This window comes from Lissotriton vulgaris, chromosome 8, assembly GCF_964263255.1.
Source record: "Lissotriton vulgaris chromosome 8, aLisVul1.2, whole genome shotgun sequence".
Lineage (NCBI taxonomy): Eukaryota > Metazoa > Chordata > Amphibia > Caudata > Salamandridae > Lissotriton > Lissotriton vulgaris.
The window spans coordinates 1556525539-1556545439 of NC_141696.1; the positions used below are offsets into that span (position 1 = coordinate 1556525539).

General features: G+C 53.4%; 1 protein-coding gene across 2 annotated transcripts in view; it reads right to left on the minus strand.

Annotated features, from left to right (window-relative positions):
* Positions 1 to 5159, minus strand: part of LOC147700387 (uncharacterized) — a 52717-nt gene extending 47558 nt beyond the window's left edge. The window contains exon 1 of one of the 2 annotated variants that reach the window (XR_015299420.1): positions 5062 to 5159. The gene's annotated coding sequence lies outside the window, so the exon portion shown is untranslated. The remainder of the gene's footprint in view (positions 1 to 5061) is intronic. The other variant, XR_015299419.1, reaches the window with a different exon arrangement.
* Positions 5160 to 19901: the final 14742 nt, after the last annotated feature.

The window sequence follows — 19901 nt, forward strand, 5'->3', positions numbered from 1 at the left end:
GTCTCCATCATGTCTCAAGCTGCTCCCCAACGTCATCTTTGATCTTTGGCACCTGCTGGACGATATGAATATCGTAGCTCGCAAGGACAGTGATCACAACGCTCTTGTACTGACAAGCAATGATTTGCTATATCTTTCAGTAAAAGCTCCCTCCTCATTCTCTCCAGGAGAAATCTTGTGTAGTAACAATAGGAAGTGTATGTAGGAAAGTGCCCCTTTGTGACATGGTCACCCCCACTTTTTGTCTGGTATTTGATGTAATTTTGACTGGAAGTGTGCTGGGTTCATGCTAACCAAGTCCCCAGTGCCAGGTCTCTTTCCCAAAACTGTGCAAATGTTTTAACAATTATCACTAACATTAGCACCCCCTATACGTCCCTAGTAAATGGTACGGCTGATACTTAGGGCAAGGAAGCTAAAGAGGGTCCCCAACGGCTGCAGCACAAATTGTATCATCCCAAAGGACCCCTTACCAAGCACATACAGACTGCCACTGTAGGCTGCGTGTCTTGTTGCAGGCAAAAGTGAAACGACAACATGGGACACATCCCTGATGTGCCATGCCCACAGACACTGCATGAATTATCAGTGAGTCACCCCTGCAGCAGGCCTTACAGCTTTAAGGCAGGGTGCAGTATACTACATGGGAGGGCATACGTGCATGAGCAGCCCCTGTGCTGGTCAGGCCCATTACTGCCAATACAATGGGTCAGGGAAGCCATTTTAAAAGTATGTGCTGGACACTGGAGTTCCCCACCTACACAATGACTTCACCGAAAATATAGGTGTGCCGGATCAAACATCTTGCATTAATAAACCCACACTGGTGCAAGTGTTGGATTGATTAATACATGCACACAGAGGGCACCTTAGAGGTTGCCCATGAAAACCTACCAGCTACAGGTGTGCTATCTTACTGATGGCAGGCTGGTGAAAACCAGAGACAGGTTTTGGCCCCTAGGATGAGGGCCTTTGCTCTCAGGAGATCAGAAACAAAGACCCTCCCGTATGAAAACCTGCAGATTAGTATTCCAGGGCAGGGAAGCTATAAGGAGCTCACACACCTTTGGTATGCAAACCTGGCTTCCCTCACAGGAGAGAATGTGCCCCCTTTGTCCAGAGCCCTTTGGCACCTGGACAGGTGGCAAAATTAGCTAGTCAGATTAGCGTGTCCACTCTCAGGCTAGTACCACCCCTAAGCTGGGCTACCTGAAGTGGAGGTGACTTTTCAAAGTTAGCCATCTTGGTAATGGCAAACGTAGGAACTCTGGACAGGGTTATGTCCAGTTCCCACAGGAAGTGGTCATATAGAGGACATAGTGACCTCAGAGGTAGGTAGCCCATTAGATACCAACTTACACTCCCTCAATGGCCCCAGCATTCAGTATATAGGGGAGGCCCTGGTACCAGAAAGGTAGATCCTGCTGACCTACAAAGGAGGACACTCTACAGGTGAGAAATCAGGCTGAAGAAGGAGCAACTGACCTGGTCCCAGCCCTGCTGGACTGTCTGCTGTTCCCAATGATTTGTTTCAAAGTCATCTCACCCTGCAAGCGGTTGTGACTCCCAAAGCCGGGGCGGACAGCCTGCATTCAACAAAACCCCACAGTCTCTCGTGCAGCAGTGGAGCTGCTGCCCTTCATCCTGCAGGCACCCCAAAAAGAACTGTGAGGACTCCAGGCCTAAAAAAAAACGACTCTGCCAAGCAGTCTTGCATCCGAGCCCCCCTGCCTCAGGAGACAGAGTCCACTTTGGTTTTTCCACTAATGAACTCCTGAGGCTGCCTGCAGGCATCCTCAGCCACAGGTGCTCCCGGGCATTGAAATCTGACTCCTCAAAGACCCTCAGTACCCAGCCACCCGGCCCGAGGAGAAGAGGACCACTGGTGTCCCCACCTCAGCTAGCATCACAAGACTTAAACTCTCTGGCTGGCTCCGCCCTACTGGCCTCCCAGTCGAAACCTGCAGCCTCCTTTCATGCAGACCGATCCCAGTTGACTAACATTGGGCACCCGAAGATATACTGCAGCACTGCACTCGCCCGCCCTCGTGCGACTGGAGGTGCACTGCTGGTGCGGCCTTGGATCTTGCCCCAAACCCACCTTAAGTCAAGGAGATTGGTCTCTACTCCACCTGAAAGCCAAACTTGGTTTTCATTCCATAGGCTAACATTGCAGCTTCTGTAATTGCACTGTGTTGACTTTTGATTCTGGTGCCTAAACATATATAAAGGTACGTATTATTTGTATAAATTGGTGTGGATCTCCTTATTGAGGCCTGTGCATCATTTATTGACTGTGTGTGTATTTTGCAGGTGCCAAACACTCCTCTCTGATAAGCCTAAGGCTGCTCGACCATACTACCCCCTAGAAAAGCACATTGGGATTGCTGGAGCAAGCCCCTGTCCACTGACAAGGGAATACCACGATATACCTCTTTTTGGTATATCATATAAAGAGCCGGCTTCCTTCAGGGCATAAGACGGGGCTGGTTACAGGTGAACCCTGAAATTCTCATAAATATCAGAGTATTACTTAAAGACATGATGAAGGGCATCCCTGCCCTCCATACTATAGGGGGTTCTTCTATAATAATGGAACATAATAACTCCCTTATGAAAAATGTCAGAGCTCTACTATGCCAGAGTCCATAACAAAATGCAAACAAGCATTTGCAATGCAATAGGTCTCGCATTTGCGAGAGTTTGAGCTATTGGCCTTTTATTTATGTGTTTTGAAAAGCTGCAAGCGGTTCGTAAACGCGCACTTTCTATTTCTAGTCCTTGCTTATGAGAAGCAAGGCTGACAGTAAAGAGGCGTAGTTATTCCCAGCCTTGCGTCTCGTAAGCAAGGACTATATGTACAAAGTGCGCCCTCGCAGGTTTTCAAAACACACAAATAAAAGGCATTGTCATTTGCAAAGCCAATAGCTCAAACTCTCGCAAATGCGAGACCTGTTGCATTGTAAATGCTTGTTTTAATTTGCATACCCAGAAGCCACTGCACAGCCATAAGACGTCTCATTTCATTATCAGAGGTAAAACAGTATTAATTTTTTTCCATTGAAAATCTCAGCATGGTGACGTCGGTCCATCGATAGCACAGTGTCACACGTTTTTGCTTTAAATTTGATGTAATATTTATAAGTTCTAATTAGAACAACAGTAAGCAGAGGTAACCGCAATTCTAATACTAATACATGAAGCACTGTGTATCTTACAATTTATAGTCCTCGTTAGCAGTGGCAACTTTAAAATGTGGTTCAAAGATTGTACCTGGGTGTTTTGCACCTGCAATTTATGCCATGTCAGAAAGCAAGAACTTTATTATGGGTAAAGTACATCTAAATAGGTCATCTGTGTCATGTACTTCCATTTGTAGTACGGAGTTTGCACTCGCCACGTGGTTTGTTTAAGTCTGCATTGTCCAGGAAGGAGCGAGCTCCGACTTTGGCCGACACTACGACTTTGGCCGACATCACATCTGATGGAGACTGACGCTCGCGGGAGGTGCGGGGTTCCTTCGAGCTCCTTGAAGCCGATCAAGCTCTAGCGCTTGGAAGCCCCAGAACTCTGTGCTCACACAACACTACTGCACAGCATTTGACGTCATTCCAGACAGACATTCGACCTTTCAAAGCACAGAAGAGAACAGCTGTTTTCACACAGTCCAGGGGTGCACAAGTGGAATGCCAGGAGATCCGTTTGGCCTCAAGTAAAACACCTGTTTGCTGAAGGGACTTGTGAATCCATTTAAAGCGCTCGGATACCTTCGGGTCAAGTTCGTGCTACATAAACCTGCACATGCAAAAAATAGGATGCAACAGGCGAAACCCCAAAGACTGAATGCAATTTGGAACACACGGACGAGTGCTGATGCCTACCACACGCATCCACCGGCACAAATTAAGCACTGCGACACATCCATCCATCCGTCCCCCCTCACCTCTACTCACTTATCCGTCCAAGCACATATTGCGCACGGAGAACCACTCCCGTGCTACACACAGAACGGACTACACGGAAGCCAAAAGTCTGCACACGTGCTGCACACAGGGAACACGATTACACAGATCTTCAAATATTACACACATATTAAACCCGAAAAACCTCACACAGAGACACCCTAAATTTGATGTACGGAGCCCTGAATGTTTTAGAAAGAAGCCCCAAATACCGTGGCCACAAAACCGCTGGTATTTCCAGAGGCCTTAATAGTCCCCATACAGAGTACACTTAACACACTAACCCCAAAGCTCGCACGCAGACCACAAAATACTGTGAATATGTGACCCTAGAAAATACACACAGAGCCAATATTCTACAGACGGAACCACAAGTTGATGCACACACCAGAACCCAGAACTCAAAGGCTGCACATCCGAAACATGACATCACCTTAACACATGTTCCAAAAAGTGCGCAAGTGCACAGCACGTACGCAATGAGGACTGTACACACGTGTGTGCAAAAGTCAAAGCATGCTACAAGCAGGCACCCTGTTTGTGAAACATTTCTCCCCGTTGCTAATAGTGGGTGTTCAGTTCAAGCACTGGGGACAGGGAACCTGCACGAGGCCAATCCCTCGCCCCCCCCCGCCTATGCAGCCCTAACACGCCCCTCGGAAGGAGCACCCCTGGCCCTGACCAGAGCACCCGCTCCCGGACCCAGAGGGGGGGAGTGGGGGGGGGGGGGGGGTTCTGGGGGGGGGGGGGGTGCCTCGACCCAGGGGGGGCCTCGAACCAGGGGGGGCCTCGACCCAGGGGGTGCCTCGACCCAGGGGATGCCTCGACCCAGGGGGGGGCCTCGACCCAGGGGTGCCTCGACCCAGGGGGTGCCTCGACCCAGGGGGGGCCTCGACCCAGGGGGTGCCTCGACCCAGGGGGGGCCTCGAACCAGGGGGGGCCTCGACCCAGGGGGTGCCTCGACCCAGGGGGTGCCTCGACCCAGGGGGGGCCTCGACCCAGGGGGAGCCTAGACCCAGGGGGGCCTCGACCCAGGGGGTGCCTGATGCCACAACGGACGGAGTATTAGATTCCCCGCGGGTGTATGGGGGGCACTTACTGTATGTAAAGCCTCGGACGAGGTGGACTCTGCCCCGACCCGCACGGCGCGCGCTCCAGTGGCACAGAGGTGGCCAGGTGGGCGGGGGCGGCAGGTATACCTGGCTCCTGCCCACTGCTGCCGGAAATGACGCGGGACACCAGGGGGTCAGAGACACTAGCCAAGCGGGCTATGGGCCATCCCGTGGCACTGCGGTGGCCGCCCGGGGGGCCCCCCTGCGTGGCCGCGGGGAGCCACAAAATCTTTGGAGATCTTTGGATCTGCCCCGGCGGGGCCTCTCCTCGGCCCCCGCAGCCCCCGCACACCCAGTGCTGTGCGTGGGATTCACTGGGGAACGAAGGCAGCGGCGACCGCGTCTCTGGGGCTTGGAATACAACTTGGGGGGATTCCTTTGAAGTGGGGGCGCCGCACCCGGGCACAGGAACTCACAAAGCACTGAATGGACTACACTGGCCCGTTTCATGTCTACCAGGCCAGCCTCGTGGAGCGGCCCTTAGGGGAGGAATCCCTGACGCGCCGCAGTGAAATAACTCCCACCCTTTTCAGCCGACCCTCTCAAAACACCGGGACATGAGCTTAAACTCCTGAAATCTGTCGGGACAGTTGTCGGAGCACCGGGACTGTCCCGGCAAACCCAGGACGCCTGGTCACCTACTTCTCACACGAGACTCGTCAATCAGGTGTTATCGAGGTTAGCAGCGACTGGCAGGAGAACCAAGGGTTAATCCTGAGTGGCCAGCAGGGGGCGTACTACAGTTCTGTGGTGCGCACTATCTTCTCAAACGGACGCCACCGGCATTTGCATTTTAAATATATTAACCGGGTAAATTACAAGCCAGCTCGGCTATTCCGATACGGCCTGCGTGATGATTCCCGCTGTCCACGATGCGGTGTTGAGGAGGGTGGCTTTGCGCATATGGCGAGGCTCTGTCCTTTGCGCATGTGGCGTGGCTCTGTCCTTTGCGCATATGGAGTGTATGTGTCCTTTGCGCATATGGCGCGGCTCTGTCCTTTGCGCATATGACGTGGCTCTGTCCTTTGCGCATATGGCGTGGCTCTGTCCTTTGCACATATGGCATGGCTCTGTCCTTTGCGCACATGACGTTGTTCCGTCATTTGCGCATATGGCGTGGCTCTGTCCTTTGCGCATATGGCATGGCTCTGTCCTTTGCGCACATGACGTTGTTCCGTCATTTGCGCATATGGCGTGGATCTGTCCTTTGCGCAAATGGTGTGGCTCTGTCCTTTGCGCATATTGAGTGTATGTGTCCTTTGCGCATATGGCGTGGCTCTGTCTTTTGCGCATATGGCGTGGCGCTGTCCTTTGCGCATGTGGCGTTGCTCTGTCCTTTGCGCATATGGAGTGTATGTGTCCTTTGCGCATATGGCGTGGCTCTGTCCTTTGCCAATATGGCGTGGCTCTGTCCTTTGCGCAAATGGCGTGGCTCTGTCCTTTGCGCATATGGCATGGCTCTGTCCTTTGCGCACATGACGTTGTTCCGTCATTTGCGCATATGGCGTGGCTCTGTCTTTTGCGCATATGGCATGGCTCTGTCCTTTGCGCACATGACGTTGTTCCGTCATTTGAGCATATGGCGTGGATCTGTCCTTTGCGCAAATGGCGTGGCTCTGTCCTTTGCGCATATGGAGTGTATGTGTCCTTAGCACATATGGCGTGGCTCTGTCTTTTGCGCATATGGCGTGGCTCTTTCCTTTGTGCAAATGGCGTGGCTCTGTCCTTTGCGCATATGGCGTGCCTCTTTCCTTTGAGCATATGGCGTGCCTCTGTCCTTTGTGCATATGGCGAGGCACTGTCCTTTGCGCATATGACGTGGCTCTGTCCTTTGCGCAAATGGCGTGGCTCTGTCCTTTGCGCATATGGAGTGTATGTGTCCTTTGCGCACATGGCGTGTCTCTGCCCTTTGCGCACATGGCGTGGCTCTGTCCTTTGCGCACATGGCGTGGCTCTGTCCTTTGCACATATGGCATGGCTCTGTCCTTTGCGCAAATGGCGTGGCTCTGCCCTTTGTGCACATGGAGTGTATGTGTCCTTTGCACATATGGCGTGGCTCTGTCCTTTGCGCATATGGCGTGGCTCTGTCCTTTGTGCAAATGGCGTGGCTCTGTCCTTTGTGCATATGGCGAGGCACTGTCCTTTGCACATATGGCGTGGCTCTGTCTTTTGCGCAAATGGCGTGGCTCTGTCCTTTGCGCATATGGAGTGTATGTGTCCTTTGCGCATATGGCGTGGCTCTGTCCTTTGCGCATATGGCGTGGCTCTGTCCTTTGCGCAAATGGAGTGGCTCTGTCCTTTGCGCATATGGAGTGTATGTGTCCTTTGCGCATATGGCGTGGCTCTGTCCTTTGCGCATATGGCATGCCTCTATCCTTTGTGCATATGGAGTGGATGTGTCCTTTGTGCATATGGCGTGGCTCTGTCCTTTGTGCACATGGCGTGGCTCTGTCCTTTGCGCATATGGAGTGGATGTGTACTTTGCGCATATGGCGTGGCTCTGTCCTTTGCGCATATTGCTTGGATCCGTCCTTTGCACATATCAATGGAGCTGTCCTTTACGCATATGGAGTAGATGTGTCCTTTGCGCATATGTCGTGCCTCTGTCCTTTGTGCACATGGCATGCCTCTGTCCTTTGTGCACATGGAGTGGCCCTGTCTTTTGGTCATATGAAGTGGATGTGTCCTTTGCGCATATGGAGTGGATGTGTCCTTTGCGCACATGGTGTGGCTCTGTCCTTTGTGCATATGGAGTGGATGTGTCCTTTGCGCACATTGTGTGGCTCTGTCCTTTGGGCATATGGAGTGGATGTGTCCTTTGCGCATATGGCGTGGCTCTGTCCTTTGCGCATATGGCGTGGCTCTGTCCTTTGCGCCTATGGCTTGGATCCGTCCTTTGCGCATATGGCGTGGTGTTGTCCTTTGAGCATATGGAGTGGATGTGTCCTTTCCGCATATGACGTGCCTCTGTTCTTTTGCGCATATTGAGTTGATATGTCCTTTGCGCACATTGCATGGCTCTGTCCTTTGCGCATATGGAGTGGATGCGTCCTTTGCGCATTTGGCGTGGCTTTGTCCTTTGCGCATATGGCGTGGCTCTGTCCTTTGCGCATATGGCTTGGATCCATCCTTTGCGCATTTGGCGTGGCTCTGTCATTGGCGCATATGGAGTGGATCTGTCCTTTGTGCATATGGTGTGGCTCTGTCCTTTGTGCATATGGCGTGCCTCTGTCCTTTGTGCACATGCCGTGCCTCTGTCCTTTGTGCACATGCCGTGCCTCTGTCCGTTGCGCATATGGCGTTCCTCTGTCCTTTGTGCACAAGGCGTGGCTCTGTCTTTTGCGCATATGGCATGGCTCTGTCCTTTACGCTCATGGTGTGGCTCTGTCCTTTGCGCATATGGCGTGGCTTGGTCCTTTGGGCATATGGCATGGCTCCCTCCTTTGCGCACATGGGGTGGCTCTGTCCTTTGCGCATATGGCATGGCTCTGTCCTTTGCGCATAAGGCTTGGCTCCATTCTTTGTGCATATGGCGTACCTCTGTCCTTTGCGCATATGACGTGCCTCTGTCCTTTGCGCATATGACGTGCCTCCGTCCTTTGCGCACATGGGGTGGCTCTGCTCTTTGCACACATGGCGTGGCTCTGTCCTTTGCGCATATGGCATGGCTCCGTTCTTTGCGCATATTGTGTGGCTCTGTCCTTTGAACATATGGCGTGGCTCCGTCCTTTGCGCATATGGCGTGCCTCTGTCCTTTGCACATATGGTGTGGATCTGTCCTTTGCGCATATGGCGTGGCTCCGTCCTTTGCGCATATGGCGTGCCTCTGTCCTTTGCCCTTATGACGTGCCTCTGTCCTTTGTGCATATGACGTGCCTCTGTCCTTTGCGCATATGGTGGGCCTCTGTCCTTTGCGCACATGGCGTGGCTCTGTCCTTTGCGCACATGGCGTGGCTCTGTCCTTTGCGCATATGGCGTGGCTCCATCCTTTGCGCATATGACTTGCCTCTGTCCTTTGCGCATATGGCGTGCCTCTGTCCTTTCCGCTTATAGCTTGGCTCTGTCCTTTGCACTTATAGCGTGGCGCTGTCCTTAGCACATATGGTGTGGATCTGTCCTTTGCGCATATTGCGTGGCTCTGTCCTTTGCGCATATGGCATGGCTCCGTCCTTTGCGCATATTGTGTGGCTCTGTCTTTTGAGCATATGGCGTGGCTCCGTCCTTTGCGCATATGGCGTGCCTCTGTCCTTTGCACATATGGTGTGGATCTGTCCTTTGCGCATATTGCGTGGCTCTGTCCTTTGCGCATATGACGTGGCTCCATCCTTTGCGCATATGGCGTGCCTCTGTCCTTTGCACATATGGTGTGGATCTGTCCTTTGCGCATATGGCTTGGCTCAGTCCTTTGTGCATATGGCGTGCCTCTGTCTTTTGCGCATAGGACGTGCCTCTGTCCTTTGCGAATATGACGTGACTCTGTCCTTTGCGCATTTGTTGTGCCTCTGTCCTTTGCACACATGGCGTGGTTCTGTCCTTTGCGCATATGGCGTGGCTCCGTCCTTTGCGCATATGGCGTGCCTCTGTCCTTTGCACATATGTGGATCTGTCCTTTGCGCACATTGCTTGGCTCTGTCCTTTGCGCATATGGCGTGGCTCCGTCCTTTGCGCATATGGCGTCCCTCTGTCCTTTACACATATGGTGTGGATCTGTCCTTTGCGCATATGGCGTGGCTCCGTCCTTTGCGCATATAACGCGCCTCTGTCCTTTGCGCATATGACGTGCCTCTGTCCTTTGCGCATATGGCGTGGCTCCGTCCTTTGCGCATATGGCGTGGCTCCGTCCTTTGCGCATATGACGTCACTCTGTCCTTTGCACATATGGTGTGGATCTGTCCTTTGCGCATATGGCGTGGCCCCGTCCTTTGCGCATATGGAGTGGCCCTGTCTTTTGGGCATATGAAGTGGATGGGTCCTTTGCGCATATGGAGTGGATGTGTCCTTTGCGCACATGGTGTGGCTCTGTCCTTTGCGCATATGGAGTGGATGTGTCCTTTGCGCACATTGTGTGGCTCTGTCCTTTGGGCATATGGAGTGGATGTGTCCTTTGCGCATATGGCGTGGCTCTGTCCTTTGCGCATATGGCGTGGCTCTGTCCTTTGCGCCTATGGCTTGGATCCGTCCTTTGCGCATATGGCGTGGTGTTGTCCTTTGAGCATATGGAGTGGATGTGTCCTTTCCGCATATGACGTGCCTCTGTTCTTTTGCGCATATTGAGTTGATCTGTCCTTTGCGCACATTGCATGGCTCTGTCCTTTGCGCATATGGAGTGGATGCGTCCTTTGCGCATTTGGCGTGGCTTTGTCCTTTGCGCATATGGCGTGGCTCTGTCCTTTGCGCATATGGCTTGGATCCATCCTTTGCGCATTTGGCGTGGCTCTGTCATTGGCGCATATGGAGTGGATCTGTCCTTTGTGCATATGGTGTGGCTCTGTCCTTTGTGCATATGGCGTGCCTCTGTCCTTTGTGCACATGCCGTGCCTCTGTCCTTTGTGCACATGCCGTGCCTCTGTCCGTTGCGCATATGGCGTTCCTCTGTCCTTTGTGCACAAGGCGTGGCTCTGTCTTTTGCGCATATGGCATGGCTCTGTCCTTTACGCACATGGTGTGGCTCTGTCCTTTGCGCATATGGCGTGGCTTGGTCCTTTGGGCATATGGCATGGCTCCCTCCTTTGCGCACATGGGGTGGCTCTGTCCTTTGCGCATATGGCATGGCTCTGTCCTTTGCGCATAAGGCTTGGCTCCATTCTTTGTGCATATGGCGTACCTCTGTCCTTTGCGCATATGACGTGCCTCTGTCCTTTGCGCATATGACGTGCCTCCGTCCTTTGCGCACATGGGGTGGCTCTGCTCTTTGCACACATGGCGTGGCTCTGTCCTTTGCGCATATGGCATGGCTCCGTTCTTTGCGCATATTGTGTGGCTCTGTCCTTTGAACATATGGCGTGGCTCCGTCCTTTGCGCATATGGCGTGCCTCTGTCCTTTGCACATATGGTGTGGATCTGTCCTTTGCGCATATGGCGTGGCTCCGTCCTTTGCGCATATGGCGTGCCTCTGTCCTTTGCCCTTATGACGTGCCTCTGTCCTTTGTGCATATGACGTGCCTCTGTCCTTTGCGCATATGGTGGGCCTCTGTCCTTTGCGCACATGGCGTGGCTCTGTCCTTTGCGCACATGGCGTGGCTCTGTCCTTTGCGCATATGGCGTGGCTCCATCCTTTGCGCATATGACTTGCCTCTGTCCTTTGCGCATATGGCGTGCCTCTGTCCTTTCCGCTTATAGCTTGGCTCTGTCCTTTGCACTTATAGCGTGGCGCTGTCCTTAGCACATATGGTGTGGATCTGTCCTTTGCGCATATTGCGTGGCTCTGTCCTTTGCGCATATGGCATGGCTCCGTCCTTTGCGCATATTGTGTGGCTCTGTCTTTTGAGCATATGGCGTGGCTCCGTCCTTTGCGCATATGGCGTGCCTCTGTCCTTTGCACATATGGTGTGGATCTGTCCTTTGCGCATATTGCGTGGCTCTGTCCTTTGCGCATATGACGTGGCTCCATCCTTTGCGCATGTGGCGTGCCTCTGTCCTTTGCACATATGGTGTGGATCTGTCCTTTGCGCATATGGCTTGGCTCAGTCCTTTGTGCATATGGCGTGCCTCTGTCTTTTGCGCATAGGACGTGCCTCTGTCCTTTGCGAATATGACGTGACTCTGTCCTTTGCGAATTTGTTGTGCCTCTGTCCTTTGCACACATGGCGTGGTTCTGTCCTTTGCGCATATGGCGTGGCTCCGTCCTTTGCGCATATGGCGTGCCTCTGTCCTTTGCACATATGTGGATCTGTCCTTTGCGCACATTGCTTGGCTCTGTCCTTTGCGCATATGGCGTGGCTCCGTCCTTTGCGCATATGGCGTCCCTCTGTCCTTTACACATATGGTGTGGATCTGTCCTTTGCGCATATGGCGTGGCTCCGTCCTTTGCGCATATAACGCGCCTCTGTCCTTTGCGCATATGACGTGCCTCTGTCCTTTGCGCATATGGCGTGGCTCCGTCCTTTGCGCATATGGCGTGGCTCCGTCCTTTGCGCATATGACGTCACTCTGTCCTTTGTGCACATGCCGTGCCTCTGTCCTTTGTGCACATGCCGTGCCTCTGTCCGTTGCGCATATGGCGTTCCTCTGTCCTTTGTGCACAAGGCGTGGCTCTGTCTTTTGCGCATATGGCATGGCTCTGTCCTTTACGCTCATGGTGTGGCTCTGTCCTTTGCGCATATGGCGTGGCTTGGTCCTTTGGGCATATGGCATGGCTCCCTCCTTTGCGCACATGGGGTGGCTCTGTCCTTTGCGCATATGGCATGGCTCTGTCCTTTGCGCATAAGGCTTGGCTCCATTCTTTGTGCATATGGCGTACCTCTGTCCTTTGCGCATATGACGTGCCTCTGTCCTTTGCGCATATGACGTGCCTCCGTCCTTTGCGCACATGGGGTGGCTCTGCTCTTTGCACACATGGCGTGGCTCTGTCCTTTGCGCATATGGCATGGCTCCGTTCTTTGCGCATATTGTGTGGCTCTGTCCTTTGAACATATGGCGTGGCTCCGTCCTTTGCGCATATGGCGTGCCTCTGTCCTTTGCACATATGGTGTGGATCTGTCCTTTGCGCATATGGCGTGGCTCCGTCCTTTGCGCATATGGCGTGCCTCTGTCCTTTGCCCTTATGACGTGCCTCTGTCCTTTGTGCATATGACGTGCCTCTGTCCTTTGCGCATATGGTGGGCCTCTGTCCTTTGCGCACATGGCGTGGCTCTGTCCTTTGCGCACATGGCGTGGCTCTGTCCTTTGCGCATATGGCGTGGCTCCATCCTTTGCGCATATGACTTGCCTCTGTCCTTTGCGCATATGGCGTGCCTCTGTCCTTTCCGCTTATAGCTTGGCTCTGTCCTTTGCACTTATAGCGTGGCGCTGTCCTTAGCACATATGGTGTGGATCTGTCCTTTGCGCATATTGCGTGGCTCTGTCCTTTGCGCATATGGCATGGCTCCGTCCTTTGCGCATATTGTGTGGCTCTGTCTTTTGAGCATATGGCGTGGCTCCGTCCTTTGCGCATATGGCGTGCCTCTGTCCTTTGCACATATGGTGTGGATCTGTCCTTTGCGCATATTGCGTGGCTCTGTCCTTTGCGCATATGACGTGGCTCCATCCTTTGCGCATATGGCGTGCCTCTGTCCTTTGCACATATGGTGTGGATCTGTCCTTTGCGCATATGGCTTGGCTCAGTCCTTTGTGCATATGGCGTGCCTCTGTCTTTTGCGCATAGGACGTGCCTCTGTCCTTTGCGAATATGACGTGACTCTGTCCTTTGCGCATTTGTTGTGCCTCTGTCCTTTGCACACATGGCGTGGTTCTGTCCTTTGCGCATATGGCGTGGCTCCGTCCTTTGCGCATATGGCGTGCCTCTGTCCTTTGCACATATGTGGATCTGTCCTTTGCGCACATTGCTTGGCTCTGTCCTTTGCGCATATGGCGTGGCTCCGTCCTTTGCGCATATGGCGTCCCTCTGTCCTTTACACATATGGTGTGGATCTGTCCTTTGCGCATATGGCGTGGCTCCGTCCTTTGCGCATATAACGCGCCTCTGTCCTTTGCGCATATGACGTGCCTCTGTCCTTTGCGCATATGGCGTGGCTCCGTCCTTTGCGCATATGGCGTGGCTCCGTCCTTTGCGCATATGACGTCACTCTGTCCTTTGCACATATGGTGTGGATCTGTCCTTTGCGCATATGGCGTGGCCCCGTCCTTTGCGCATATGGAGTGGCCCTGTCTTTTGGGCATATGAAGTGGATGGGTCCTTTGCGCATATGGAGTGGATGTGTCCTTTGCGCACATGGTGTGGCTCTGTCCTTTGCGCATATGGAGTGGATGTGTCCTTTGCGCACATTGTGTGGCTCTGTCCTTTGGGCATATGGAGTGGATGTGTCCTTTGCGCATATGGCGTGGCTCTGTCCTTTGCGCATATGGCGTGGCTCTGTCCTTTGCGCCTATGGCTTGGATCCGTCCTTTGCGCATATGGCGTGGTGTTGTCCTTTGAGCATATGGAGTGGATGTGTCCTTTCCGCATATGACGTGCCTCTGTTCTTTTGCGCATATTGAGTTGATCTGTCCTTTGCGCACATTGCATGGCTCTGTCCTTTGCGCATATGGAGTGGATGCGTCCTTTGCGCATTTGGCGTGGCTTTGTCCTTTGCGCATATGGCGTGGCTCTGTCCTTTGCGCATATGGCTTGGATCCATCCTTTGCGCATTTGGCGTGGCTCTGTCATTGGCGCATATGGAGTGGATCTGTCCTTTGTGCATATGGTGTGGCTCTGTCCTTTGTGCATATGGCGTGCCTCTGTCCTTTGTGCACATGCCGTGCCTCTGTCCTTTGTGCACATGCCGTGCCTCTGTCCGTTGCGCATATGGCGTTCCTCTGTCCTTTGTGCACAAGGCGTGGCTCTGTCTTTTGCGCATATGGCATGGCTCTGTCCTTTACGCACATGGTGTGGCTCTGTCCTTTGCGCATATGGCGTGGCTTGGTCCTTTGGGCATATGGCATGGCTCCCTCCTTTGCGCACATGGGGTGGCTCTGTCCTTTGCGCATATGGCATGGCTCTGTCCTTTGCGCATAAGGCTTGGCTCCATTCTTTGTGCATATGGCGTACCTCTGTCCTTTGCGCATATGACGTGCCTCTGTCCTTTGCGCATATGACGTGCCTCCGTCCTTTGCGCACATGGGGTGGCTCTGCTCTTTGCACACATGGCGTGGCTCTGTCCTTTGCGCATATGGCATGGCTCCGTTCTTTGCGCATATTGTGTGGCTCTGTCCTTTGAACATATGGCGTGGCTCCGTCCTTTGCGCATATGGCGTGCCTCTGTCCTTTGCACATATGGTGTGGATCTGTCCTTTGCGCATATGGCGTGGCTCCGTCCTTTGCGCATATGGCGTGCCTCTGTCCTTTGCCCTTATGACGTGCCTCTGTCCTTTGTGCATATGACGTGCCTCTGTCCTTTGCGCATATGGTGGGCCTCTGTCCTTTGCGCACATGGCGTGGCTCTGTCCTTTGCGCACATGGCGTGGCTCTGTCCTTTGCGCATATGGCGTGGCTCCATCCTTTGCGCATATGACTTGCCTCTGTCCTTTGCGCATATGGCGTGCCTCTGTCCTTTCCGCTTATAGCTTGGCTCTGTCCTTTGCACTTATAGCGTGGCGCTGTCCTTAGCACATATGGTGTGGATCTGTCCTTTGCGCATATTGCGTGGCTCTGTCCTTTGCGCATATGGCATGGCTCCGTCCTTTGCGCATATTGTGTGGCTCTGTCTTTTGAGCATATGGCGTGGCTCCGTCCTTTGCGCATATGGCGTGCCTCTGTCCTTTGCACATATGGTGTGGATCTGTCCTTTGCGCATATTGCGTGGCTCTGTCCTTTGCGCATATGACGTGGCTCCATCCTTTGCGCATATGGCGTGCCTCTGTCCTTTGCACATATGGTGTGGATCTGTCCTTTGCGCATATGGCTTGGCTCAGTCCTTTGTGCATATGGCGTGCCTCTGTCTTTTGCGCATAGGACGTGCCTCTGTCCTTTGCGAATATGACGTGACTCTGTCCTTTGCGCATTTGTTGTGCCTCTGTCCTTTGCACACATGGCGTGGTTCTGTCCTTTGCGCATATGGCGTGGCTCCGTCCTTTGCGCATATGGCGTGCCTCTGTCCTTTGCACATATGTGGATCTGTCCTTTGCGCACATTGCTTGGCTCTGTCCTTTGCGCATATGGCGTGGCTCCGTCCTTTGCGCATATGGCGTCCCTCTGTCCTTTACACATATGGTGTGGATCTGTCCTTTGCGCATATGGCGTGGCTCCGTCCTTTGCGCATATAACGCGCCTCTGTCCTTTGCGCATATGACGTGCCTCTGTCCTTTGCGCATATGGCGTGGCTCCGTCCTTTGCGCATATGGCGTGGCTCCGTCCTTTGCGCATATGACGTCACTCTGTCCTTTGCACATATGGTGTGGATCTGTCCTTTGCGCATATGGCGTGGCCCCGTCCTTTGCGCATATGGAGTGGCCCTGTCTTTTGGGCATATGAAGTGGATGGGTCCTTTGCGCATATGGAGTGGATGTGTCCTTTGCGCACATGGTGTGGCTCTGTCCTTTGCGCATATGGAGTGGATGTGTCCTTTGCGCACATTGTGTGGCTCTGTCCTTTGGGCATATGGAGTGGATGTGTCCTTTGCGCATATGGCGTGGCTCTGTCCTTTGCGCATATGGCGTGGCTCTGTCCTTTGCGCCTATGGCTTGGATCCGTCCTTTGCGCATATGGCGTGGTGTTGTCCTTTGAGCATATGGAGTGGATGTGTCCTTTCCGCATATGACGTGCCTCTGTTCTTTTGCGCATATTGAGTTGATCTGTCCTTTGCGCACATTGCATGGCTCTGTCCTTTGCGCATATGGAGTGGATGCGTCCTTTGCGCATTTGGCGTGGCTTTGTCCTTTGCGCATATGGCGTGGCTCTGTCCTTTGCGCATATGGCTTGGATCCATCCTTTGCGCATTTGGCGTGGCTCTGTCATTGGCGCATATGGAGTGGATCTGTCCTTTGTGCATATGGTGTGGCTCTGTCCTTTGTGCATATGGCGTGCCTCTGTCCTTTGTGCACATGCCGTGCCTCTGTCCTTTGTGCACATGCCGTGCCTCTGTCCGTTGCGCATATGGCGTTCCTCTGTCCTTTGTGCACAAGGTGTGGCTCTGTCTTTTGCGCATATGGCATGGCTCTGTCCTTTACGCACATGGTGTGGCTCTGTCCTTTGCGCATATGGCGTGGCTTGGTCCTTTGGGCATATGGCATGGCTCCCTCCTTTGCGCACATGGGGTGGCTCTGTCCTTTGCGCATATGGCATGGCTCTGTCCTTTGCGCATAAGGCTTGGCTCCATTCTTTGTGCATATGGCGTACCTCTGTCCTTTGCGCATATGACGTGCCTCTGTCCTTTGCGCATATGACGTGCCTCCGTCCTTTGCGCACATGGGGTGGCTCTGCTCTTTGCACACATGGCGTGGCTCTGTCCTTTGCGCATATGGCATGGCTCCGTTCTTTGCGCATATTGTGTGGCTCTGTCCTTTGAACATATGGCGTGGCTCCGTCCTTTGCGCATATGGCGTGCCTCTGTCCTTTGCACATATGGTGTGGATCTGTCCTTTGCGCATATGGCGTGGCTCCGTCCTTTGCGCATATGGCGTGCCTCTGTCCTTTGCCCTTATGACGTGCCTCTGTCCTTTGTGCATATGACGTGCCTCTGTCCTTTGCGCATATGGTGGGCCTCTGTCCTTTGCGCACATGGCGTGGCTCTGTCCTTTGCGCACATGGCGTGGCTCTGTCCTTTGCGCATATGGCGTGGCTCCATCCTTTGCGCATATGACTTGCCTCTGTCCTTTGCGCATATGGCGTGCCTCTGTCCTTTCCGCTTATAGCTTGGCTCTGTCCTTTGCACTTATAGCGTGGCGCTGTCCTTAGCACATATGGTGTGGATCTGTCCTTTGCGCATATTGCGTGGCTCTGTCCTTTGCGCATATGGCATGGCTCCGTCCTTTGCGCATATTGTGTGGCTCTGTCCTTTGAGCATATGGCGTGGCTCCGTCCTTTGCGCATATGGCGTGCCTCTGTCCTTTGCACATATGGTGTGGATCTGTCCTTTGCGCATATTGCGTGGCTCTGTCCTTTGCGCATATGACGTGGCTCCATCCTTTGCGCATATGGCGTGCCTCTGTCCTTTGCACATATGGTGTGGATCTGTCCTTTGCGCATATGGCTTGGCTCAGTCCTTTGTGCATATGGCGTGCCTCTGTCTTTTGCGCATAGGACGTGCCTCTGTCCTTTGCGAATATGACGTGACTCTGTCCTTTGCGCATTTGTTGTGCCTCTGTCCTTTGCACACATGGCGTGGTTCTGTCCTTTGCGCATATGGCGTGGCTCCGTCCTTTGCGCATATGGCGTGCCTCTGTCCTTTGCACATATGTGGATCTGTCCTTTGCGCACATTGCTTGGCTCTGTCCTTTGCGCATATGGCGTGGCTCCGTCCTTTGCGCATATGGCGTCCCTCTGTCCTTTACACATATGGTGTGGATCTGTCCTTTGCGCATATGGCGTGGCTCCGTCCTTTGCGCATATAACGCGCCTCTGTCCTTTGCGCATATGACGTGCCTCTGTCCTTTGCGCATATGGCGTGGCTCCGTCCTTTGCGCATATGGCGTGGCTCCGTCCTTTGCGCATATGACGTCACTCTGTCCTTTGCACATATGGTGTGGATCTGTCCTTTGCGCATATGGCGTGGCCCCGTCCTTTGCGCATATGGCGTGCCTCTGTCCTTTGCCCATATGGAGTGGATGTGTCCTTTGCGCATATGGCGTGGCTCTGTCCTTTGCGCATATGGCGTGGCTCTGTCCTTTGCGCACATGGCTTGGATGCGTCCTTTGCGCATATGGCGTGGCTCCGTCCTTTGCGCATATGCCGTGCCTCTGTCCTTTGCGTTTATGACGTGCCTCTGTCCTTTGCGCATTTGACGTGCCTCTGTCCTTTGCGCATATGGCGTGGCGCTGTCCTTTGCGCATATAGAGTGGATGTGTCCTTTGCGCATATAGAGTTGATGTGTCCTTTGCGCATATGGCGTGCCTCTGTCCTTTGTGCACATGGCATGCCTATGTCCTTTGTGCATATGGAGTGGATGTGTCCTTTGCGCATATGGCTTGGCTCTGTCCTTTGTGCACATGGCGTGGCTCTGTCCTTTGCGCATATGGAGTGGATGTGTACTTTGCGCATATGGCGTGGCTTTGTCCTTTGTGCTTATGGCTTGGATCCGTCCTTTGCACATATGACATGGAGCTGTCCTTTGCGCATATGGAGTGGATGTGTCCTTTGCGCATATGGCGTGCCTCTGTCCTTTGTGCACATGGCATGCCTCTGTCCTTTGTGCACATGGAGTGGCTCTGTCTTTTGCGCATATGGAGTGGATGTGTCCTTTGCGCATATGGAGTGGATGTGTCCTTTGCGCACATGGTGTGGCTCTGTCCTTTGCGCATATGGAGTATATGTGTCCTTTGCGCACATTGCGTGGCTCTGTCCTTTGCGCATATGGAGTGGATGTGTCCTTTGCGCATATGGCGTGGCTCTGTCCTTTGCGCATATGGTGTGGCTCTGTCCTTTGCGCCTATGGCTTGGATCCGTCCTTTGCGCATATGGCGTGGTGCTGTCCTTTGAGCATATGGAGTGGATGTGTCCTTTCCGCATATGACGTGCCTCTGTTCTTTTGCGCATATTGAGTTGATCTGTCCTTTGCGCACATTGCGTGGCTCTGTCCTTTGTGCATATGAAGTGGATGCGTCCTTTGCGCATATGGCGTGGCTCTGTCCTTTGCGCATATGGCGTGGCTCTGTCCTTTACGCATATGGCTTGGATCCGTCCTTGGCGCATTTGGCGTGGCTCTGTCCTTTGCGCATATGGCGTGGCTCTGTCCTTTGCACATATGGCGTGCCTCTGTCCTTTGTGCACATGCCGTGCCTCTGTCCTTTGCGCATATGGCGTGCCTCTGTCCTTTGTGCACAAGGCGGGGCTCTGTCTTTTGCGCATATGGCATGGCTCGGTCCTTTGCGCACATGGTGTGGCTCTGTCTTTTGTGCATATGGCGTGGCTTGGTCCTTTGCGCATATGGCGTGGCTCCCTCCTTTGCGCACATGGGGTGGCTCTGTCCTTTGAGCA